At 36.1% G+C, this 25976-nt stretch overlaps 2 long non-coding RNA genes across 2 annotated transcripts; one reads left to right on the top strand and one right to left on the bottom strand.

Moving 5' to 3' along the window:
• Positions 1 to 469: 469 nt before the first annotated feature.
• LOC147833614 (uncharacterized) lies at positions 470 to 5024 on the top strand. The gene is made up of 2 exons (XR_015509136.1): positions 470 to 1039; positions 1692 to 5024. It is a non-coding gene; the product is annotated as an uncharacterized LOC147833614 (long non-coding RNA).
• On the bottom strand, positions 734 to 25976 carry LOC147833613 (uncharacterized). The gene is made up of 6 exons (XR_015509133.1): positions 25839 to 25976; positions 14735 to 14817; positions 13334 to 13390; positions 12313 to 12435; positions 4957 to 5116; positions 734 to 2152 (listed from the first exon to the last, which is right to left on the bottom strand). It is a non-coding gene; the product is annotated as an uncharacterized LOC147833613 (long non-coding RNA).

Here is a 25976-nt window from a genome sequence, read left to right as displayed (position 1 = left end):
ATAGCACTGTAAACTGCACAAGCTGGGCTACAATAATACATAAGTGGCATGTTTGTATGCATTTGTGTTTAAAGAAAAAAGAAGAAGAAACATTTATGCGAAGTTAGTGAAAAAATAAAGTTTGTTCCTGAAACAAGGCCATGAAACACATAGAGAACATTTGCTCACAAGACTTTTGAGAACAGGATCTTGTAATCTTCGAGTTTACTTGCTCACAATAAACAATATATTAAATTAAGTCATTTTTTGAGTGAAAATGGTTTATGTTAGAAGGCGTGAACAATCATTACTATGCAGTGATTCACACCTGAGAAAACAAAGACTTGCATAATGAGCTGCATAATAAGCCATCAGACAAGTATGTGACTAATGCAGAGTTCAGACTGCATGATTTTCAAAGTAGTCATGTCACTGATGTTTTCACACTGCGTGACTATCTGGTCTAGCGTTCTATCAGTGCTATGTTTACACTGTAGGATGGATCAGAGACAGGAGAGTTCACACTACATTACTTTAAAATAAGAAAAATCACAGACAACTTGTCCAAAATACGTCTCACAACCAAACAAATGCAAGAAGTGACATGGAAACAACCCGAGGTCTTGTAATATATCTTTCGTTAATAACTACATAATGCCATTTGTTGGCAATTTCTCATAACCTTTTGGCAAGTTAAAATCAGGGCTAAAATCATGCAGTCTGAACTCGGCATTAGAGGGAAGAGTTTCAAGACAGAATCTGAGAAAAAAATAAGTGTATATATCTTTATGTTTGCAAAATAAATGTAACTTTCACATAAGATAACTTGATATACACTTGTGAGAGTCAGTACACAGTGTAAAATTCTGTAAACTTACATATAGCAAATCTACTGGTAAAGTTACTTATAAATAGGCCCACCCGGAATCTGTGTGCGCAGAATTCCATTTATTTACTTGAATAAATGTGTGTAAATCTATTTTTATTAATTTTTTTAATTTCATTCATATTATTGACTAATGTGAAAATGTTCATCTGATTTATGTACAATATAGTTTCAGTGGCGTAGCGCAAAATGCGGAGGCCCCCCTGCAGGGATCGCTGACGGGGCCCCCTGATGAAGGGGGGGGATACGTCATACGTCAATTTGCATATCACCGACGTCATCACGTTCTACCGTTTCTGTTTAACAGCCTATGGTTTATAAAGGGGTATTTATAATTGCACTACACTTTATATAAGCATGTTTATTTAACTAAATTTATTGCTGTTTGAATACAGTATGTCATTATAGATGTGTAGTGAATGTGCAGTAATCTCTCATATGAAATAAACTCAGACAAGTTCAGAAACTGTCATTAATATCTGTGATTGTGAACAAGAATAAACGGTCCAAATAAATTGTTAAAATAAAGGAGAAGTAGATCGGTTTGACTGTACAAGGGAAATAAAGCTAAAATCAAGGGAAACAAGGGAAAGTCGCTAAATCTAGTGACAAAGTCACTAAGTTGGCAACATTGGCGGCAAGCAATCAGAATGAAGTAGTCCACCGCTTGAGAGGTGTTCAGAGAACACAGACGTGTGAACTTTGGTTCCGACCACAGTTGTTCCCAACAGTTTATTGAAAATCGCGACGACGCGGGGCCCCCTAATCACGCGGGGCCCCCCCGCGGTGCGTGCCCTGCGGGCCCGTCCGCTACGCCACTGTATAGTTTGTACAGAAATAATTTTTGTTTTTTTACTAGATATATTATATGACAAATTTGCTTTATTTACCAAATAAGTAAATCAAAATGGATTTGCATTTTAAACATTAGACAAAAGTTAAAAATGTATTATTTTTTATTTCATATATTAAGATTTTAGTTATGATACTTCCTAAATAATTCCACAGAAATCTGCAGACTTTACCAAAATTCTCGGCAGAAATAGCAAAAAACGTCCGCAGATTCCATCTGGCTCTACTTATAAATGCACTTTACATATAAAGCTTGCACTTGAATTTACACATGAAACATTATGTACAGAAGACACATTCAGGGCAAAATCAACAATGTAAATATGAAGAGGGTAAGATAATAAAGGGTGTAAGGTTTGTAAAAGCCCAGTGTGAGCATTACATGGTCTTAGCTGTGGTCCAGGTTCATGTACAGGAAGGAGTCTCTCTTTACCGCTGTGGAAAAAAAAAAATAAGCAAGTTGAATCCATAAACTACATTATTAACATTTTTGTGATGTTCACTGATACTAGTACTAATTTTCCCTAATAAACTCATTAAAAAAACCTTTTTTTTGTAAACAACTGTCAATATATTTTTCACAATAGCTTAGCATATGCATACTTGATGAGAGAACAGAATGCATATAACTAAGAAACTATATTTTAACACTATCAACCACAAATAAGTTTACCATACTCACTGGGAAAAGATTATTAGTAATTAATAGTGAATAATGTAGTTGTTTTGAACCGTATTATAGTTAAGTAGCTACTTGAAATATATTTTTTTTATTAATTCAATAGATGCTGTGGTAAAATAACCACTATTGGGCTGCGGCCCGGAGCTGGCGTGATTAAGTTTTCTTACCTTTATATATTTATATATGGTACCCTATGGAAATATATACATATACTAACATATAATTGTTTATTCCACAAAACATTACATTTTATTATATAGGCCTATGTTTATCATTATAGGCTATATACGTTATAGGTTACTCTTTGTATAGCAATGAAACTCTAAGTGGCCTGTAAGGACATATTTTATATAAATCATGAAGGTAAAAATAAAAGACTTACTCGACAGGAATTCTATCCTCAGCTGGGTCTAAACGTTCTTTAAAATGTATGAGCTCGTCATCAGAGTCACGCTCTTCCTCTGAGGAGAAAGAAAATTCCTCATCGCTGTCCAGTACCATCTGAAGTAGCGTGCTTATCTATGATAAAACTTGTCGTTTGATGCCATGTCTTGGGGAGTGTGCACATTATTTCCTGGCTTACCTCAGTTAATTTCCATATGAACAGAGCGCTTACTGAGAGGCAGGAACACGTTAGCTATAATGAGGCGATGCAGGAGAATCCGTATAAGTTCATACTTTTATATAGATTACATGAAAAGAGATTATGTGTTTTAACTTGAATTGGTTAATGTCAAAGTAGACACTTCAAGCTTTCTGTAGATAACTCTCATGCCTCTTTGTTGATTATTTGCCGAGTTCCCATTCATTTTAATGATGTGTTTTTTTTGACCAGTCTACATGTTGCGCAGACGATTGTAATAACAAAGCCTCGTGGGCGTGGTAGCAGTAACTCTAATGAGCTCTGACTGAGAAACTAGACATAGCTTTGGTTTCATACTGATTACTTTATCAAACAATATTCGTTTTCAACATGCACTCACTGCATTTATAAGTAGACACTTCAAGCTTTCTTTAGATATGTGTCTCATGTTTGTGTGTTTTGTTTTGACGGAGTTTCAGTCCTTTTTGCTGACGCGTTTCTAAAAACAGTTCACGGAGAGAGATAACACAGAATTCCTCCACTGTATATTATCCATGTTTTGCAAAAGCGCACACGTTTGTTTTTATTGTGAGTGTACTCAATAAAAACTAGACACCTAACAGATTCGATTGATGTATTGGTCTTATCTGTATAATCAAAACTGAAAGTATAATTTAAGCACTTTTCGACTTTATGAAGACACATCCAAAGGCTTACACACCCCTGTGTCTTCGACCCCTGGGGGTTAAAGTTGCATTGCGAAAATTACTGTATATTTTACAGTAAAGAAATGCAATTCTGTAAATACACATATTTTAGAATAAATGGTGCTGTAAATATAGGATTCTTGCTGATTTACAGTAAGTTACTGGTGAACTGCTGCCAGTAAGTCAATCAATATTTCAGTATTGTACGACTGATGTCCACTTACAATGTTAGGGGTTTGTACACTGTTAACAGTTTTGTAAAGTACACAGTATTCAACTGTAATATGAACTGTATTTTACTATATGATACACATATTGCAAGATAAATGGTTTTGTAAATGTAAATTTTGATGTGAACAGTTTTCTTGCCGTTTTACAGTAAGTTAGTGGTGAACAGCTGCCAGTAAGTTACTGTAGATTCAGATTGTGAAAATTGTTGTATATTTTACAGTGAAGAAATACAATAGTGTAAATACACATATTGCAAGATAAATGGTGCTGTAAATGTAAATACAGTTTTCTTGCTGATTTACAGTAAGTTACTGGTGAACTGCTACCAGTAAGTTACCATAGATTCTACAAATCAAAGATTACCATGGGCCAACTTTGGCCTGTGGGCTCTACTTTGGGCTTCTCTGATCTAAGGAGTATGTTTAGGACTGGGATAGGTGTAGACGTTAAGAAAGCACACAACAGGCTACTGTGAGGGGTAGGTGTAGACATTAATAAATCACAATAGCTTGGATTCTGTGTCATGTACAAGACATTAAATAAATCAATCAAAAATCCCAGGAGGTTTGTACAGCCCACTTTGACGCACAACACATTTGGAGCTGGCTCTGACCTCTGTTTAGACCTAACTCGACTCTCCACAGCTTGTATTAGCGCCTGCTCTCTCTCTCTCTCATCTCTCTCTTCATGCCACAAGAGTAACCTAGTTAGCCTCTAAGTTGTTTTTTGAATTAAATAAATGGGCTAAATTATAATTATATTCGACATAAAGAACCAACAGAGATAAATTTAGAGTTGTATTTTGAAAGCCTTAACGTTTATATAAAACAGGCAGAGATTAATATCAACCTCTTCATAAACAGATTGGTATGATTTCACTCAAGAAAATTCACAGAAAGAGCTGAGTGGTATTGTGTGAAGCGAAAATGTGCATTGAATACTAAGCAGTATACATGTGTTTATTGCCTCACTACAAACATATGCAGCGATTTTTACAGTATAGTATTAAACTAACAAAATATGCAATTGAACTGACCTTATGCACATGGATATCCTGCACTCTGTGTTCTGATGAGCTGTGAACATTCCGTAGTCATGCATAGCAGCCTGGTTTACAAAAGTGCTCCTTTTTAGGCCTCCTGTTTTAAAATAGGAGTCCCATATGCATAGTATGTTTAATGCACATTTAGATACACCTATAAAATAAGGGGAAATAATTACTTACAAACATTGTAGTCAATCAAACACAGCATAAGGCATACATTAAGGATCCCATGTAAATATATAGAACAATGAGAAAACAATGGTGTTTAAGATTATAGTATATCGTTTCCATGTACTGAATTATTCAGCTATGCCGAGGTATATCCAGATTTTTTTTCTATGACACATTTAAATTATATACATATTCAGTACATGTCAAGCAATCGGTATTAACAGACAATGAACATGTGATAAAAAAGCATTCCTCACACTTGTGTGATGAAACATTACTGTCAGATCCAATAGATCCAAAAGACTGTCAGATCCAAAAGTCAGCACAGCATCCTCTTTAATTTTAATCTTACTGTTATTCCAGTGTTGGATTGTGCCTTGTTTGTAAATAAGCCTGCAGTAAAATTCAATGAACAATGGACCAATTGCTTACTGACATGATCTGAAATGTCTTTAAAAATTATGGAAGCACTTTCTATTTATAGCATTCCTGAAACACATGTGAAATCACTACAATATAATTGAGATATCACTGCATTGTGTGCATTCTTTTGTCTTCACAAGCAATGTGTGGCACTTACCTATTCATTCTCTTTATTTAGTAAAATAATTCAAATAATGACAGAAAGAAACTTCAAACCTTGTATTCATCTTTTTCCTAGTTTTATAACAGTACATGACACTCATGAATTGTGTATGGAATGCCTGGGAGAAGATCATGCACAGTCAGCCCTCAAAAAGGCAGTGTTGAGAAGCCATTGGCATACTTTGAGAAGAAGGCAGAGAAGTGGCAAGGCCAAGTTCTGACTGAGATATGGGGATCACAAATGGATCTCACAGAGGTGATGGAGAAGGCCTTGAAGGCTCTTTCTCCTCTTTCACCCGTGATATCCAGGTCTCTCTCCCACAGGTCTGAAGCCTACTTTGCTGCCTCTTCTGTCCCCAAGGGAGATTTCACACTTCACATATCTGCCTCTGAGGAGAGAGATACAGTAAGCATGGAACTGAGACATGAGGATCTGCCACCTCAGTGTTCCAAATATAAGGACCCTGTGGAGGTTCTGGCTAGTGTAACTGTCAAATTCAAAGGCAGAAAGGCAGGAAGTTAGTTCTGCTGGAATGTATGATGAATGCTTTCTGCCCTTGTGAGACAGATCTATGAGGAGGGGTCTTTCATTTTTTCCGCCAGGGGCATCAGGCCTATGGGGGCAGTCCCCACTGGGGAGGCGCAGTGTCAACTACAGTATTTTACACCTGCCCATTTCCAGTGCCCTTGGGTTTTTTTTTTCTGCTAACCTTGTCTCCTCCGGTGCTTCAGGGTGCAGCGCTCCCTGGTGATCATCCTTCTCATTGTCCTGCCCCGAGGTTAATGGTGCTCTGCCCCCTCTGCAGAGTGTCCAAGAGCAGTCTACCCCCAAACCTTTACCCATTTTTATCTATCCCTCTCTAGATCCCTCTCCATGGTCCAACATTTTAGTGCCTTGAATTGGACATGTGACCTGGGCACTTGACAATACGTCGTTGTTGGGATATTATTTCCATGGCATCGGTTTTGATGCAGCGTCTGAGTTTTCTGAAGTGATCACCAAAAGCACAATCTTCCAATGTCCTCAGGTGCTTTAATTACCAGAATATGGGAATAATTAAAATCTTTAAGGGGTTGTACAAGTTATTTTACCAAGCTAACTGTAGACTAGGGAATTTAGAACACGACTGTACCAGTCCCATAGGGAATGGACAGTGCGGAAGCCACCTGCTACCCAATAAGGAGACCTGGTTACAATATAAGCATATGGGCTAGCAGTGGCGCCCCCAGAAAATTTTCTTAGGGGTGGCCAGAAGAGGCAGCACCAAATCTTAGGGTGCCACACAAAAAAATAATTAATTAAGTGTAATGTTATATTTTTGTTTCTGGTAAATGAAATAATGTAGTTTTTATTCATTTAAATTTTTTTTTTGGAAATATTGCAATTTATTCCTTGAAATAATTCAGGAAGTACATGTGCAAACCAAATAAAAATCTATGTTTAGTTTAAAAACACTTTTCATATATATATATATATATATATATATATATATATATATATATATATATATATATATATATATATATATATACTGTATAAATAACTTCTTTTTTTAAGCGCTTTTATTGTACATCATACAGTATATGCCATGTCTGAAATTAATGAAGATTAATGAGTTTATTATTCCCAGAGATGGGTTGCAGCTGGAAGGGGATCCAGTGTGTAAAAATGTGCTAGATAAGTTGGCGGTTCATTCCACTGTGGCGACCCTGGATTAATAAAGGGACTAAGCCGAAAAGAAAATCAATGAAAGAATAATGAGTTTATTAATAACCCAAACAAATGAACAAACTGAATGAAAGGCATTACTTTATAGACACTCACTATACCTAATAATATCATTTATCCATATTGCTTTTTGTGGCATTTTATTATGTAGCTTCTTCTATTGATAAACTGTACCTTAAGGTAAATATTAAATTGCCATTGCTGTCTATTGAAGGTGTGTGAGTGCTGTCAACGACGATCGGAGAGGGTAGTGGCGGTTCTAGTTTAAATGACACCCTGGGCGAACCACCCTGTACACCCCACCTCCCTTGAATTGTTAATTTGTTATTCAATAAATATAACAGTTTATTTATATTTATTTTAAATTAATACAATTAGTATTAAGTAAAGTAAAGAACTTTTATTGTCATTGTAGTTATACAACGAAATTTGTTTGGTAACTCACATAATTGTATTAAAATACAATTATGTTAGTGTTATTATACAATTATTATTTTAAATAAATAACAGAAATCAATCCTAAATATTACTGGAAAACAACAACTGGAGTGATATGCTTAAGAAACCTTTTGCATGAAAATTAATTATGACAATTCTAAAGAATACAAAAAATGTATTATAGAATTATCTGTGGTCTTAGACCAGATCATGGCTAAGAAATCATGTTATGAAGTCTTACCTCCCTGACTCATTAACCCTCCTTTCTGCTTTGAAGCCATGCTTAGTGAAAGTAACATCATCGTCATCATCATATTATATAAACTTTAGTCGACTTTCAAAACTCGCTACGTGCCGACACCTCTGCACAAAAGGCTTCTACTCCGTTTCACGGCGCATGAGCGGCGCCTATTTTGTCGGCGTGTATGCAAACAACCAACCGGGATTCACACGGGAGTGCGTGAGGCGCGCGGGAATGGTTTTCTGCGCACATGCATCTTTTTGCTTTTACCAGCATTCACCACTGAAACAGCATTAAGGGGGAGAGACAATGAATCAGCTACGTCAATAACACCAACAATAATTTAGTGGCTGCATTTTATTAATTTAAATATTGGGAATTTATAAGTACATTTAAATCAATAATGTCAACAGCAAAATTATATTGGGGTGGCCACAGGGGTGGCCAGAGTTTTTCGAGGGGTGGCCATGGCCACCCCTTGGGGGCGCCCCTGTGGACTAGGCCCTACCCAGAGGGATTGCTACATAGTACAAGCTGGTTATCGGGTAGGGAAGACACAAGTCTTCCTGAGAATGTGGCAGAGATCGCCAACAGGGATCATGCATAGAAGGCACCAATCTCTAGCACACGGTTAGATTAAATGGGCTTACCATTCGTCGTACTAGGCCGAACACCTGGCTTCTCCTTCGAGTCGGATACTGGAGACCTTGGAGGAACTCTCTGGGATTCGACAAATGGGGAACTTGCTAAGCAGAGCAGAATAAGCTCACACATTTCTGGGACTAGAGAGAATGACACAGCAAGCGTTTTCGGACACCAGGCTTAGTTTCCAGCCGATTGACCAGAATTGGCCAGTAATCAAGAGGAAACTGGCTCCACCCATCGACCCTCTGGCCTTCAGAGACACAGAATACCCACATGCCTTGGATGGGGGTCTTAGCTTACCTCTACAAGTGGTGGTGTCTACCATCTAGGAAAAAGTCTCATACCCGCTGGCCGTCCTGGCATTAGGGGAGGTTAGGGTGGAAGCACACAAGGATGGGATGGATAAAAAAGCCCTCTTTACCTGCATAAGCTCAGAAGGGGGACAAGGGCTAGGAGAATTTACCCCTCTAGCTGGTCTGGCGGCTGGACTAGGATGATGATACCTATGGACCTACCGCCGGAGAAGCCCAGGAAAGCAAACTCCAGATGTATGACCATGCTTTGCACCCCAGAGAGTGGTAGTAGGCCCAGGCTGTCACCTGAACATGCCACGATGGGTGTCTGATCTTCATTGTCACTGAGAGAAAGCATGGGCATCCTGTGGGATGAGCAAGGATAAATGCTTGAAGCTTGCATATGGCAGACTGTGGAGGAGTGCGGGGTTCTGACCTGACCTAAATGGGAATCATGATTTCATGAGGGTAATGAGATCCTGCATCTCGTTGCCATATTTCCTGAATGCCTGGAATGCTTATTTCAACAAAATTGGAAGTTGAAAATGTATGAGCAGTCAGGCTTTATAAGCTTCCTGGTGTGATATCACACATTGCTGCGTCATGCAACGTGACGACGTCCCACCAATTACATTGGAGTGATTTCACATGGGCTTTAGGACTGCTATAAATAGTATGTGTTCCTATAGCATTGGTTTACATGCACCTTCTCATTCTCTTCGAGAAACTATGGTTACAGACGTAACCTGGGACATTTTTAGCTCTGAAATATAGATGATGTTTTAGTAGTAAAATGAAATGTCAAAACATAGATATTTTGATTGCTCAGTTGTTACTTTTGTTTACAAAATATGTAATATGATTATTTTTCTAAATTGTACAGATAAGGAAAAACAAAAGCAGGCAAATAATGTAGAAATGAATTGCTGAAAGGTTCTATCCTTTAAATTAAACTCCATGAGGTTTAAAGCGAGATATGTAATTTTACCATGGCCTGCAAATAAGTGCTTAATGCCATATGAGTTGATTATTTTCTAAGCATTTCCCACATCAGCATACACCTAAAATATCTTGCTGCATCATTTCTCTAAAGTCATTATTATACACTTTGGTTCAAGTGAAATCTATTCACAAAGAAAAAACTGTAACCATAAAACAACAGACTGAGATTCAGTGAAGCTAATTAAAAGATTAAACAAGTCATGTGTAAAATGAGTAATTAATAATAGCTTAATTTGTACTTTGAGGTTCACTTATAATGGTAAAAATATGTGTACTAATAGTATAATACAATTGTATTAAAATAAAAGTAATAAACAGGGTTCTTATCAAACAGTTATTGTTGAACACTGTTGTTTCAGTGTTCCACAATTGTGCAAAATTATTTTCCACTTTAAGAGCCCTACCATACACCCCGCACAATGAGGTGCAAGACATGTTTGGCTTGATTTTTTGCCATTACAGACCAACGCAACCCTAGTTTTTTTTTTTTTTTTTTTTTTTTTTACATTTTGTACAACATTGTTTAAATAGAAAGTCTATTTGCGTTACTTTGTGGACTCTTGGTTGTTCTGGTCTAAAAAAGCCAAACAAAAGCAGGTCTAAGGTCCAGCGCAGTGAGTGTTAGTTATGTGCCTATGCAGGTCCAAACACTTGCACATTGCTGAAAGAAAAAAAGGATAAAAAAAAAAAAAAAATATATATATATATATATATATATATATATATATATATATATATATATATATACATGAATATAGAAAAAAAACACTACCTCCATGCCTTGTTTCAGGGGACTTTTTTATGACAATTGGCACTTGGATAATGTTATTATTATTAGTAGCAGATTATTTAGTATATGCATATTTTTATTTGTTTTAATAAAAAAAAAAAACAAGCTTAGATTTGTCCACCTGCTAGGTTTTGGAAATGTATGCATCATCCACATGTGTGACATATAACTCTTGTGAGTTTAAATATAACCACACTTCATTATTATTGTTAATTTATTCGTCTAATGGAGAATAGAACTGAATTTAGAAATGTGTTGGCTAATAGATGTCTTCAGTGGAGTGTGTACAACACTGTTTCCTTAATCACGTTAGTAAAGGAGTAAAGAGTAAAAGTAAAGAGAAAGTAAAGAGGCTGAATGGAGGAGGCTCATTCTTTATCCTTGTGCTGCAGATGGTTTGTTTAACTGTTTTCCTGCTGGTAAAGCTTTCAGTTTTTGCACTTACAAAGTCTGCCATGTAAATAGCAAATGAGTCATGGTGCAACACAACTGACTCTTAAAGAAAACGAGAGATGAGACTCTTGATTAGTTTAATGCACGTTATGCTCAAAACATACTTATAACTAATTCAGAGAATATACACAACCCTATTAGACTATGTGCCGGGAAGAAGAGCATATTTTTCTATCCTTAAAACAGCAAAAGTGGATTCGAATCCATCCCTAATGTTCTTTTTTTGCTCCATGCCATGCTTTAGACTTTGTGCCTAAATTGTTAAAATAAAGCCCTAAAAGTCCTTAAAGTGTAAAAGGTTTTTCAGATGGATTGAATTTCAACACAGATAAATATTTGGCTATTTTCAGAAATGTTGAACCCCAAAAAATGGCAGAACACTTTGTGAGGGGGTTTCTGGGAATTGCAAAGTTAAAGCAAAATTACAAGGTTAGGGTTTTGTTCAAGTCAGAATTATGAGACAACTCCAAGACATTCAATTACAAACATCGTTAAACTCTTCCACATAAAAAAAAAATAAATAAATAAAAAATGAATTCCCTTTATAAACACCATCTCAATTTTATTAAGCTATTCAAAACATTAAACCCCAGCATTTACACCCTGTGGGACCAGGGGCATAAAATCCCTCTCACAACTTGTGATAAATGGTCAACCTGTGAGTTTCCTGAAGTCTTTTCCAATTACTGTTCAGTGGTCCTGTGTAAAATACAGAATTCTGCTGAAGCCCCAAGTAATGTCAGACCTTCACTTACTGCAGTGCTTTATAGGGCTTGTAAACTTGTAGAAATCAAGTGCTCTAAAGAGCATCTGTTTTTAGCTTCTGCGCTGTAAGCTATAAATCACAAGCCGGCCTCAGTGATTACACTAGCTCATCATCACAGGACACTCCAGCAGCCCGTTGGGTATAACAGAAATGGCCAAAGTATAAATAAACATTGCTGTGCTGTTAATGAAAGGAACACTGTGCTGGCGTAAACATCTCCAGGGCCATCTTTACCTGTGTGTTTGCATCATGGTCGTTTCAGCAGTCGATACAGTCATACAGCATTAATATCAAATGCTTTCCCCATGAGCTTCCAGATGATTTGCTTCTTAAATACATCAGCTCTGCCCTGCATCCCTGAAATGCCAGTAGACAGAGAGAAAGATGATCTGAAATCTATTAAATCCAAAACGGGAGTGCTTACAGGAATAGTTCACATACAAATGAAAATCCTATCATTATACAGCCACACTGTTTTGTATGCAAAAGGTTTTTGCATGGAGGGTAATATGTACTATGTGCATATTTTGCTTGTGTTCACGTTGGTTGCAAGGAACTGGTGCTTTTCAGTTCTTTTGTGCCAATCGGAGCGATAAATTTGAATTCCAAGCTATGAATTAACTGGAGTTTGTATTTCCCTAAAGCGTTGTATAGGTGTGATCACATTCACCCTTACTTGGCAAAATTTATTGGGCAGAATCCAATTATTCCAATAGAGTGGTACAGGCATGACATTAAAACCTGGGAGAAAAAATTTGTCACGAGTCGCCTTGAGAGTTTTGTATGAGGGTTTTACAATGGAATACAATTTTCTATAATAGGTAAAATCTTTTCTTTTTATTTTTTTTAAGATTCTATAATAGGTAAAATCAAGTCTGTGGTAATCATAACTTGACAATTCTTGAAGAATGTAGTCTATAACATAAATGTCATGCTGAATGACTAACAGAGCACAAGAGAGACTGGCACATAACTGGGATAGTTTAACAAAAAAATTTAAAAAATGTTATCATATACCCACCCTTCACTTGTTCAAAACTTATTTGAGTTTCTTAGTTTGCCTATCTATCTATCTACCTATCTATCTATCTATCTATCTATCTATCTATCTATCTATCTATCTATCTATCTATCTATCTATCTATCTATCTATCTATCTATCTATCTATCTATCTATCTATCTATCTATCTATCTATCTATCTATCTATCTATCTAGGGTGTAACGGTATATTGAAGTCATGATTCGGTACGTACCTCTTTTTTGGGGTCCAATTCCATATGCGTACAGTACAACAGGAATAATAAGTCCCCCTGGCCATTGGAAAGAAGGTGGCAGAGAACACAAACTTTTTAAATGATTTTCATAATGACAAAACCAAACAAATATATGGCAGCTTCTCACGAAGACTGCCAGCAGAAATGGCAAAAGTATACACATCTTTTACTCAAGTAGAAGTACAGATACGACTCTGGTAAAAGTTGAAGTACTGATTACACCTTTGTACTCAAGTAAAAATAAAGAAGTACAGCCTTAAATATGTACTTAAGTAACACAAATACTCATTACTACTACACGTTATTTTCACTAGGTAGTAAAAATAAAAAATATATTTTCTTTTGCTAAAACAAATTCTTATCGTATTTGACTGCAAATCATCTTTGCCTTTCTTATTGTAATCTTCATAAACAACCCTAAGTACGGTGCATGATAGCCTTGGTTGAAAAAGCTGTGGTACAGCACGCAGGCGCGCAATGAAAAAAATAATAATAATTGACTGCATAAAAAGGCACTCAATTGCACAATTACAAGAAATAATATAGATTGCGCCACTAAACACATAAAAAGGAAAGTAAAAAGCTCGATTTAAAAATGTAAGGAGTAGAAAGTACAGATATTTGTGTAAACATGTATGGAGTAAAAGTAAATAGGTGTCAGAAAAATAAGTAGTGAAGTAAAGTACTGATATCAGCAAAATCTACTTAAGTACACTAATGAAGTAATTGTACTTTGTTACTTCCCATCTCTGACTACCAGTAAACTAAAAGTTGAACCAAATATAAAGTGTCCAGGCTTGGTCCTCTCTTCTTCCTCCTGCTGTCTCTCCTCATTTTATTATCTCCTCTGTGGGACTCGAGACCGGTGAGGGAACAGGTGCTGCTCATTATCACTCATGCAACTGGCCTAGCTCCATTCCCATGGCTCTCAGCCTCACCCCACTGACTTCAGAGAGCATTAGAACTTTTTATTTGTTGATGACATTAAGAAAATGTTAAGAAATATTATATATTTTATGTACAACCAAACTGTATAATATTCTTGAGAAATCCTAATTCGTTTAAAAATTCAGTTTCTCTCAAATTGAAGATTTTTCTCAACATATTTTAAACATATTAGTTTAATATCTTAATTTGTAATAGTTTTTTTGTTTTCTTTATGCCCGGATGACCATAAGACATATTTTACTTGTTTTGCAACATACTAGTATTCAGCCTAAAGCTTTCAAACATAACAATGCTTCATTAGTTTTTAACACTATGCAGTAGGTCTACATATATAACATTCATTCACAACCTGCGTTCGAAGAACACAAGCAGTGAGTTACAATCTTTAATGGAGTGTGCTGTAATGGTGTCATACGATTCTGCTGTACTTACTGTCCATGCAATCACATCAGGGAGGGGGAATGGCTTCCAATGGTTCACCAAATGGCTTCCAATGTGGTCAAATGCAATATCATCTACAAACAGATGTGGCCTCTTTTAAAGCACCACTTCATGAAGATTCAAAACCTATACGAATGTTTCAAACCATTGGTTCGGAGTGAATATCAAATTGTCAAGGTCATGCAATTTCCTTAAACTGGAATTTTTGATGTCATTACTATTTCAAAACATTAAGAGTGTACAATAATTCTCACTTGGGTTCACTCAGAATGCCCACTACAGGTACTGGCAAAAAAGTAAAGAGGTCTCGGATGAGTTTTATGAGTTTGTAGACATTTAAATGAGACATTTGTAAAACAATAAGGAACAAAGTTAATTGTCTCTTGTCTTCCTGTTTAGCAAACCCAACTATAACATTAACAATATAAGCTTTGGAATTTGACAAAAGAACACTTACAGCACGTTTCCACTGAACTGTACAGTACAGTATAGTATGGTTTGGTAAGGGTCGGTATAGGTTACCTTTGCAATTCCACTACCTAAATGGTACCAATGGTGTGGTGTACATCAGAAAGTAGCAAATGAATTGAAAGTAAAGCTGTATAGATCGTTAACATATCATAAATGAAGCACTTCTCACATAACGGATGCTTCATACACATAAATAATTGTGGATCATGTTCATTACAACCTTTTATATAAAAAGGATTTGATTATAACTGCAGATAAATGATAGGGTGAAATAGCCTACTTTTAACGTCTGCAATTTTAAAAAATAAAATAATAAATAAATGCAACATATATGAACACATACAGACCCTTACAGTCTCTGATATATTATCAATTACAGAAAAACTACACACAGCATACATTTAGTCCTTATTTGTTTTCAAAAAACAACACAAAATATAGCCCACAGTCAGTGCAAACCTCTCATGTGTCTATAATCTTCACTAGCACATGTAAGCTTTAGTTAAAAAAGTAATTCCATCATTCCGAGTTCATAATAGTCCAAAAGGTAATGATATTAGCAGTTTGTTAATGTTTTAGGTTGCTAAAAGAAAAAAAAATACCCCTTCGTTTTGTCCAGCTTCTTTTAGGTTTTTTCCGCTCTTTACTCTTGTGTTTGTCCATTTCTGAAAGGATCAGATATCACACAAACTTCAATAAATCACACGCATGTTATTATCATCAGCTCAAGAAGTTCGTTATTTCAAATATGGACGTGTGGTGAGTGCATGGGAGAAAGTGAAACCACTGGTGCTTTAGACGGCCTTGCAAACAACTATGGGGCACAGGGTAGATTCTGCTCTTCTTGGCTTTGTGGCTGTTCATTAAGATGACGACAAGGTTTGTTTAAGCTCGAGTCGACCATGGCTCGTTATTATATGTATATATAATAATGTGTAATGTCTCGGCTGTGTATTTTTCTTTGTTTACATACCTCTGCTTGTGTACCCACTAGTGACGTTTCTCTGTTAACCAATAGTAATGCGCGTCTTGCTCTACCTTTTGGTACTCTTTTATTGTGATAGGTGCCCTCAAAAGGGTATCTAAAAAGTGGTACAGTGCAGTTTGCTTTTTGGTACGTTTTGACAGTGGAAACCTAAAAAGCATCTCGAACTCTACCGCACCGTACCACTCAGTGGAAACAGGCATTATGCATGCACTTATTATTTCATGATATTAGATGGTATAGGCTATATTTTCAATTACATGTTTGCATTGTGTTTGAAAAGACCAATCTGAATCCATGTTTTGCCTGAGTTTACGTATGCATTATTACAGTTTTGACAAGCAGGTGTCCCTGGTGTTTTGAACACTTCGAAACAGTGAATTGATTTGTGATCAACTGGTTCAGTTGTTTCAAAACTGTGTTTCTCACATGACAAGCTGTCTACCACCAACATTATTTTTTTATACTAAACTGGTAACCCCATAGGAACATCTCAAAGGTAACCCACAGTGAATTACTCTTCCGAGTTCCGACGTCATTCCTGCCCCACTGGAAATCTGCACAATGAGGACTTTTGTATTGAAGCAGAAGCTTTCCCTATGCAGATTGTGCTAAGTTTGTCACACAGATTTGCAGTGTTAATGACTAAAAGATGGCTGGTTAGAAAATAACTTTTGAAAATGGACATTTCTTTTTTTTTTTTTTTTTTTTTTGTCACTGAACATTTCACTGATAATAAACCTTTGGGCTGTGACGCACCAGGCTGACAGTCAGCAGTGGGTCAATGTTGAGCTGTCAGAGAGCATCTGTTGGGCCTGATTTGCTCATAGTACTTTTTTCAGTGAGTTCAAGCTTTTTTTTTTTGCACAATGAGACAACACAGTCTGCTTGTGCGGTTGCTAGTGCTTTGACTTTAGAACTATACAAGCAGATTGTAGATACTTTTAGTGCTAGTGATTTCTATGTAAAACAAATAGTCTAGTCCCCAGAGATGGGTTGCTGTATACAACTTGCTGTATAAGTTGGCGGTTCATTCCACTGTGGTGACCCCGAATTATTAAAGGGACTAAGCCGACAAGAAAATTAATAAATGAATGACAAATAGTCTTGTGATGCTTGATTCAGACCATGGTAAAGCTGTGGTCACGCTTCATTTTTCACCCCATAGACTTCCATACATACAGATACGAATGCAACAGTTTCACAGTTCACGACATTGGAAAGTTTACGATTGGTGAACTGACCTGCAAAATTGCATCACATGGCTGCGTGAGACCAATCAAAAATCAAAACTTGGCCTCATTGTGCAGAAATTTCAAATATGGACCAATTGCACACTTTTTTTAAATGTCTAATCATCTTGTTTAATCCTGCACCTTTTCGCAGCATCGTATGTCAGAATTTTTTATGCTCAAACTAGTGTAAACATGGCATAAAACAACTAATACTCTTACAGTATGTTATTTTTATCAATCAGAAACAAAGTAATGAGTTGTAGCAATTTTGTAAAATTAAAATAAGTGTAAATATTGATGGATTGTAAACATTTAAAATCTGTTCAAGGGTTGAAAACAAATTGTCATTTTTGTCAGCAGTCAAAATACTCATATTTCATAATTATTCATGTAACAGTTGCATTTGTATAATTTATCTATTTTTTTCTTTTGCTTTTCCTATGAAATGTTCCTTACAAAACATTCACCCATGTTCAAGGACACAGACATTTGCTGCACTGAGCTGCTTGGTTTGAAAAGCTGTTTTTCTCTCGCTCTCTCCCTACATTTTCCTTTGTAAGCAGTGCAGACTGTACACTACTGACAATGGACCTTTATTATTTTTTTGTTTATTATTAATGTTTGCAATAAAGCATGCAACACAGTTTGAAAATTCCAATTAGAAAGTGTCTAATACCAAGCTGATGAATAAACCTCTTCTAAAAAGTATCATGAAGAGATTATAGTGAGTGGTGATAATAGTTTCTATTACACAGAAACTTGTTTACAACATGAAACACAAATTGCAAGAAATGCAAGTTTATATCTTACAAATCTGAGGGGAAAAGACAGAACTTCAATACATTCATTTATTCATTTTCTTGTCGGCTTAATCCCTTTATTAATTCGGGGTCGCCAATTATGGCCAATTATGTTCAAAAGAATTAAAAATGCCAAATGGAATGAATTTATACCCAATTTCAAAAGAAAAACATACTCTAATAGATAGTGTAATCAACAGAACAATAAGTGCAGTGTGTGAGAGGAGGTTGTGGGTCTGTGACTGCTGGTGTTCATTGCTGTATCGTAAAAAAATCATTACAGTTAAAGTAACTAACTACGTTTAATTTTGATTTAAACTAATTAAAATTAAATAAAATATTAATCTATTATGTTGGGCATGTTTTGGCAGGTTTTGGACAGCTTTTGGGCTGGAAAAAGTCAACTATATCTGGCAACACTGACTGCGAGAGGGAACAAAGTGAGAATTGAGAAATATAAGCTCAGAACTGTAGGGTGAAATGCACCCTAGACACTTTCAGGTTCAAACTATAAGATATTTGAGTCTAATGATTGGTCATTGTCAGTTCTAATTCATATAGAGACAACACACTGTTTCCAAATAATCATGACTTGCAGTCTATCCGCTTGTTAAGTGGTGATGTGTTTGTGACGTATTCAATTCAATTCAATTCAGCTTTATTTGTATAGCGCTTTTACAATGTAGATTGTGTCAAAGCAGCTTCACATAAATGGTCATAGTAATAGGCCAGAATATGATTCATTGTTTTATAAATTGTTAAAATTTGGTATTTGTTATGCAGCAAGCCTAGCCGTATGTATACTGTTTCCGGGTCCAAGCCGCCATTCATTTGAGTGGAGAAATCATTCCTTTATGATCGCGTTTTTTTCCTATCACACATTAAAGTTAATTTTACATAAAGTCATAGTGTACACAACAATCTCTAGGCTTGCTGCATAACAAATACCAAATTTTAACAATTTATAAAACAATGAATCATATTCTGGCCATCGGATATTGGGCATGGACATATATATTGCGATCGTGACTTTTGAAAGTATTAAATCGCTTTGTAAACGTTTATTATGACCATTTCATGAATCTCCCCATTCGATGGAATAGAGCGCTTGGAACCGGAAGCCGCTCCGCGTGACGTCACACTTAACAAGCGGATAACAACATCAACATCATTAAGAAGAGAGAACTAAGGGTTGGCTTCTGTAAGCAAACCTTGAGAAAAGTTGTAGAGGCATACTTGTAGCAATGCTTCACAAAACTGTAGCAAATATGCCGATCAGACACATAATTACTTTGCTTTTATTCAACAAATAACACAGCGTCAGCTTCTCCAACCCGGAAAAGACTGGATAGACTGTTGTAATCCGATCCCAAGGTAGTTACGACATGAAGGAATGCTCAGAACTGGAAACACCAAAAACGTCTATAAGCTCTTGCTTTTAATGTAAACTTTTATTCTCTATGCGTAATCAGATTTTGCAACAAGTTTCTTGCTATGGTTTTAATACTTCTGCAATCAATTTTTAACTCTAAACAAGCTCGTAGATTCATTAATTCCCTGCAAAGCAGGGTGTACTGAATGTTTGTTTACATATCATGGTAATGCGTGTGCAACATATTAACATTAAGAAACTTGCATCAGTTTACACTAAGAATGCCTATGCAAATCACCTCACTTTGAAACCAAATGTATCTTCTCATTGGTAAACTTGGCTCTGGAAGGTGGGTACGACCTAAAGCCACAGCCCATGACACTCTAGAAGAGTCCAGACCACAGAAGGACTTAAACCCAGAGTTAGAACCCCAGACGACTCCAGGAAGCAGACGGGACCCAGAAAAAATTAGTTAATCCCATAGCTCAGACATTCCCATCTCTGATACCTTTCTTTCTTACTTTTCTGTCGAGAGTCTAATTAAGTTTAGGGTGGCATGAAAAAATAAACAGTTTTTCCACCTAATCTTGAAAATCCAGCTAACCCACACGCTCAACAAAGGTTCTTCACTTAACAAAAGGAACGCAAGTAACACTTCCAGACTACCACTGAACTGGTGTAAACAAAATGTAACCCTAAAGAGATCATAGAAGGGTTAAGCTGATTATTTTTGGTTCGCTTGGGGTTTTTCCATCATTACACACAAACTCAATTTTTTCTTCCTTTATTGTTCTCTACACTTGAATGAATGTGTGTTTGTGTTAGGTGTTAATTTCTGTTAGATTAGTCAATAAAGTTCCATTTTGTATAAAGTCCCTGTGCATGTTTGTGAATCGAATGTCTTAAACTTCGATCTTGTAATCCTGCTTAATCATAAATGAGTTTTTATTTTTGATAGTGATAGCCATATTTGAGGTCAACTGTCTGTTTGAACGATCGCTGGACAATTCATTTGTTCACATTTAAAGAGTTGGTTCTTTTGAAGCCCCGTTCAAATGAATCTTCAATTCCCTTTGAGCTAATTCCCTAAAAACCTTTCCACAACTGCAAAATTCCAGACTAAAAAGCAAGCAAGCAAACAAACAAACACATTTTGCTGCTTGTTAAAGCTGCCTATTTAAAATGAGCGGAAACAACACATTCTAGAGATTTTTTTAGATTTTATTTTTTGTTCAATCCACTTAAATTTGTTGTTACTTAATTTTGTTTGGGCCAACACGAATGAATTGTGTGGAACTCTGCATTATTTATAGAGTACCTATAGCAACACTGATACCCTTGTCTTTCAAGAGTTCACACTTAGCTGATGATTGACTATAAAGCATGTTTGGCATGCTGTACTGGGAGAGAGCCCTGAGCTCAGATGATACTCGAGCCCAGGGCTCCCTCTCATTTGCAGGGCAAGAGGGGAGTTTGAGCTCAAGTAGATCTCGAGAGTTCCCCTGCTGTTTATGGCTAAGACTAATTAGGAATTGCTATGGAGAGATATAATGCTGACTAGGAGCTCATCTCTGGTGGCAATTTTGGGTTAGTCAATTCACTTACGTCACATGTCTTTGGATAGTGGTGAGAAAACGGGGGAATTCGGGGGAAAACCACACGAGCCTAGGGAGAACATGTAAACTTCTCACAGAAACATTGACTGGCCTGGTAAGGACTTAAACCAGTGACATTCTTGCTGTGAAGCAACAGTGCTAACCATTTGTCCACTGTGCCACCCAAACTAGGAAAAGAGGGAGGGTGTAGGGGTGGAAGGGGGGATTCTTCAAAATGAAGATAACTGTGGTATGAAACTAGTTATTTATGATGATTTAGGTATTGCCTGATTGGTGAATGATGTGTTGGGTAATGCAGGACCAATCGTGGTCATCATAAGCATGCAATCCTCTCGAAAAAAAAAAAGGGGGGGGAGGGGGTGAAGGGGGCGGCAGCCCAGAGTCAAGGTGGCAGGCCAGATAGAGCATCAGCCCACCAGGAAATGTCCTGGTGCTCCCTATGGCCAGTCTGCCCCTGGATGTGATGCAAAAGTTAAGCAAAAAGAGGATAAAAAAAAGAAAACAAATAAAAAAGTGTCAGTCAAATAGTAACAGGAATCGTCCACTATGATGCACTATCTGAGATCCAATGATTATTGCGTCTTGACTCCCATTGTTGTTTACAAACTACCATATATATATATATATATATATAACTGTACAGACATTAAAAATAGGGATCAATCGCTCCCTTTTTAAAATGTTTTATTATTTTGTTAAATCCCACCCCTTTTCGAATTTTGCAAGCTCAAATTCAAGTGTAAACATGGCATCACACAGCTACATTACAGTATGTTATTTTTAATCAATCATAAATGCATTCGTTATTTTGCAGCTTTTGTTTGTAAAATTTAAATAAGTGTAAATACTGATTGATTGTAAATATTTTAAAACTGTTCAAGGGTTGAAAAACGTTTTCAGCAGTATTTTAAAAATACTCATAACTATTTTGCAATTATTCATGTAACAGTTGTGAGAAAAAACAGCTCAAAATCAAACTGATATTTTCTGACCTTAGCATTATGAGCCATTAAAAAAGAGATAATTTATTGAAACCATTAAGCAGAGGCTCCTAATGACCCCCAGGCAATATTAAAACTCTCCAAATGACCCCAAGCCCTGTGAAATGCTTTGAAATTTGATGCAATTTCAACTGAAAATTAAAAGAAGCTGGGAGATAGAGTAGCTCCTCTTTGTTAAAAAAAAAAAAAAAAAAACAGCCAATCACAGCTCTTCCAGTGAGAGGGGTTGAGCTCAAGTGCATCAAATGAAAAGTGTCTTAAACGATGTTGCCAGATTGGAAATGTCAATGTAATGTTCCCAATTCAAGTGAAAATATGGACTTATACGGTTTTTTCATATCAAGGCCTCAAATACAATTCACAAAAAGTGCAGATAAATGAAAAAAAATAGCCCATTAAAAAGAAACAAATATTGAAGTAAGTTATATATTTGTGTGCTTTGGTCAGTTTGCATTAAGTTGGAAAGGTTTCTTAAGTTGAAGTGCTCTAAGCCTCCTGGCCACCGTACAATATATTGTATCATCAGAAGCCATGAATGTTAATTTTGTTTTGCTTGGATGTTTTTTGTTTTTTTTTATTCTAAAAGTGCTGGTAGCCACCGATTTGCATTTTCATGAATGTCCCTAAAGAACCACCAATGACTTAATTAACTTTTATTGTATGCAAAACAGCAACTTGGACAATGCACTAAAACCTCCTGTCCACACGGATTTGAAACAACAGGAGGACGAGTAAATGATGACAATTTTTATTTCTGGTTGAACTGTCTGTTACTTTGTTAGCATCCGGCAGTATTTCCAGACACAGAGCTGAAATAGCTGGTCTTAGTGACATCCTCCCTGGGGCTTCTGTTCTGCTCTCCGCTTGGTGGGCTTGCAGTAAATAGCTGAAGAGTTGATTTTTACACTTTATGAATAATATCTCCCACATCTCGAAGATGAAAGCCGAAGTGTTAGCAAACCCGTATCCAGGCTGAGGAACGTGGGTAGAGAAGGTGATATATTGTTTCATTAGAAGCTTAGAAAATGCATGGCAGAATTGCCGGAAAGGCAAGATATACAGACGACTCATTCAAAAGCATTATCTAACAATTTAGACACGGAGGAAAAGACAGTGAGAGTTGGGACCCATCTCTTCACATTATGTGTGTTTATCATTTGCATCTTCTCCTTTAACCACTGCAGGCAATACCTTAACTAGTAAGCTGATGTGGATTGGATGGGTTGACAGCTGAGCTATGCTGAATTCATATTAAGCACAGACGACTGTGGAGGTAGATTAGCTCTAGGCTAGCAGGGGAAATGATCTGCACGTATACTGTTAAAAATAAAGGTTATTATTTTGGCATTGATGCTTTCACAAAGATCCCTTAACATACACTGACATGTTTTGTTTTATTTCTTTTTTTAATGTGAAAGGTTTTATGAAAATGAATTTTTCCACAGTATGGCATAACTGAATGAATGAATGAATGAATGAATGAATGAATGAACAATTAAATAAATAAATAAACATCTTTTGTAATCGGAAGTGTCACATCTCCGGCTCGTTCCTGCTTGTCCAACCACCATTCCCCCTCACCATCACGTTCCCTTAGGGGCCTGTTTCAGTAAGGAGGTTCAAGCAACTCACTTTAAACTTGAACTCTTGAGTTTATTTACTGAGAGATTAAAAACTCAGAGTTTTCAGTTTCAGAATAGCTGATCTGAGTTAGGTCAATTAATTTTGAGTAGACCAACTCAGAGTTAAGCGCGCACACCGTGACTATAAAAAGGCATTATCATTGAATCGCAGATATTACGAGTGACCATGGCAACATCTGAAAAAAAAAAAAGAACCCAGCATTTCTTTCTCTAGCTGAACTTGATCTGCTCATGCAAAGTTATAGCAAATATGAGCTTATATATTTAAAAAGAAACAGTGAAACAGAGACAGTTAGCGTGGGAAAACAGCTGCTCAAGTTATTGCATAATTTTACATTACTATTTAAATATTTGAGTATAATACGTAATGTAATGTGTGATATTTATAATATTTTTTTAAAACTTTTGTACACATTGATCAGTTTTAATAGACTTAAAAGTGCACCTGTGTGTTTGCCTTTTTTATTGATCAAGTGATAGAGGTTAATATAACATTCAGAATGTAAGCAGTACTAAAAAATAGTTTTTAAAAATAATATAATCCCATTAATCTAGCAACAATACATGTCGAAGGACAATGAATCTAGGCTTATTATTCATGAACAAAAGGCGAGCCATTCTCGTACGTGACTTTGTTCTGTGTGGGACTAAAATGTAGGCAATAGCTATGTTTCCATCAAAATATATTACAAAAATGTATGTGCAAAACTGGAATATCACATACAAGATGTGAGAATAAAGCAGCGTTTCCATCCAACGAGTCAAATATAAAAACAATTGTAATTTCCTGATTAACTGGCGCCAAATATAAACAGTAAAAACAGAATTTACTTCGGTAGAAGAAGCTTTGTCAACCCTTTCTGTATTTAATAAATGTATTTGCGCCTCAGAAGATAATCGTTAACACACTATGAACGCATAGGGGGCATTTGACGCTATGAGATTACATTAATACTGAAACAGTTAGGGTGTTTTAGAATGACCAAAACAACATTTAAGATGTTCTGCAGTGTGCTCAGCCTGCTGGTTTGTCTATTCACACACATTTTCCTCAGGATATGATGCAACAGTTTTTTAATGCACATACTGTAATTTGTTCATCACAGTGTTTCCATCACAGTTTATGTGCATCTTTTCCTATGGAATAAAAGTTTATCCTACTTAGTTGTGTGCATGTTTTTTATGCATATTTTCAAAAGTAATGTGTATCATGACGTTACCATCAATCGTTTTTACACACATATCCAAAATAAACATTAAAATAGAAGGGTGGAAACGTAAGGCTTAGGCTAGAAATACTGATTCGATTGCAAATATATAAAAATTCTTAAATCAAGAAGCATTTCCTAGACAGGAAAATCTACTGTCTTGTTTTCAGAAATAATAAGTCAAAACTATAAGTCTTATTTCAAAATAAAAACAAGATTATTTAGCTTTTTCCTATTGGCAAATTATTTTGCAGATTATCAAGGAAACAATTGTTTTCACTTGTCTATAAAATGCTTCTCGATTAAATTTTTTTTAAAGATTTTTGGACTGGAAACAAGAAAAAAAGAAAAGCATTTTGAGTGTGCATTGATGGCTCCTGGTGATATTTTGAGGTCTTATAATGTGACACAATTAGGCCTTTGAATTTGGAATAGGGCATTGTTTACAAAATTATTACTGATTATTTAATTTCAGTCCACAGTATCAAGTTTGTTTTGTCTGTATGTGTTTTGTTTTTTTTTATTTTTCATTAATTTCTAAAATGATGGTAGATATTGTCTAAGAATTTCATAATGTCCAAATAACATAATTTTCCTTAAAACGCTCCTTCAATGTTCTACAAAAGAAAAACAAAAACATTAAGATCTCTATTCGCTTGAAGGTAAATAAATTAAAAGCAAATGTGATTTTTTTGTGTTGAAATCTTCCGTTAATCTTGCACAGAGCATATACTGTTGGTTTTCTGAAAGAATCATAACTGTACCTGCTAACGAAGAAGCTGCTGTGTGACAAATTGATGATTTGTTTTCCTGTACGAGGGAGTCACACATACAGCGAGCGAGGCATCGGTCAAAGTCCGAGGGAGTCGATGCTGTTCATTGTGTTTCCTGATTTCTCTGCC

The sequence above is a fragment of the Danio rerio genome, chromosome 15 (genome assembly GCF_052040795.2).
Source record: "Danio rerio strain M-AB ecotype USA chromosome 15, GRCz13ab, whole genome shotgun sequence".
NCBI classification, from domain to species: domain Eukaryota; kingdom Metazoa; phylum Chordata; class Actinopteri; order Cypriniformes; family Danionidae; genus Danio; species Danio rerio.
The sequence above is the reverse complement of the archived record's forward strand: the minus strand, read 5'-3'. Positions and strand labels throughout refer to the sequence as shown.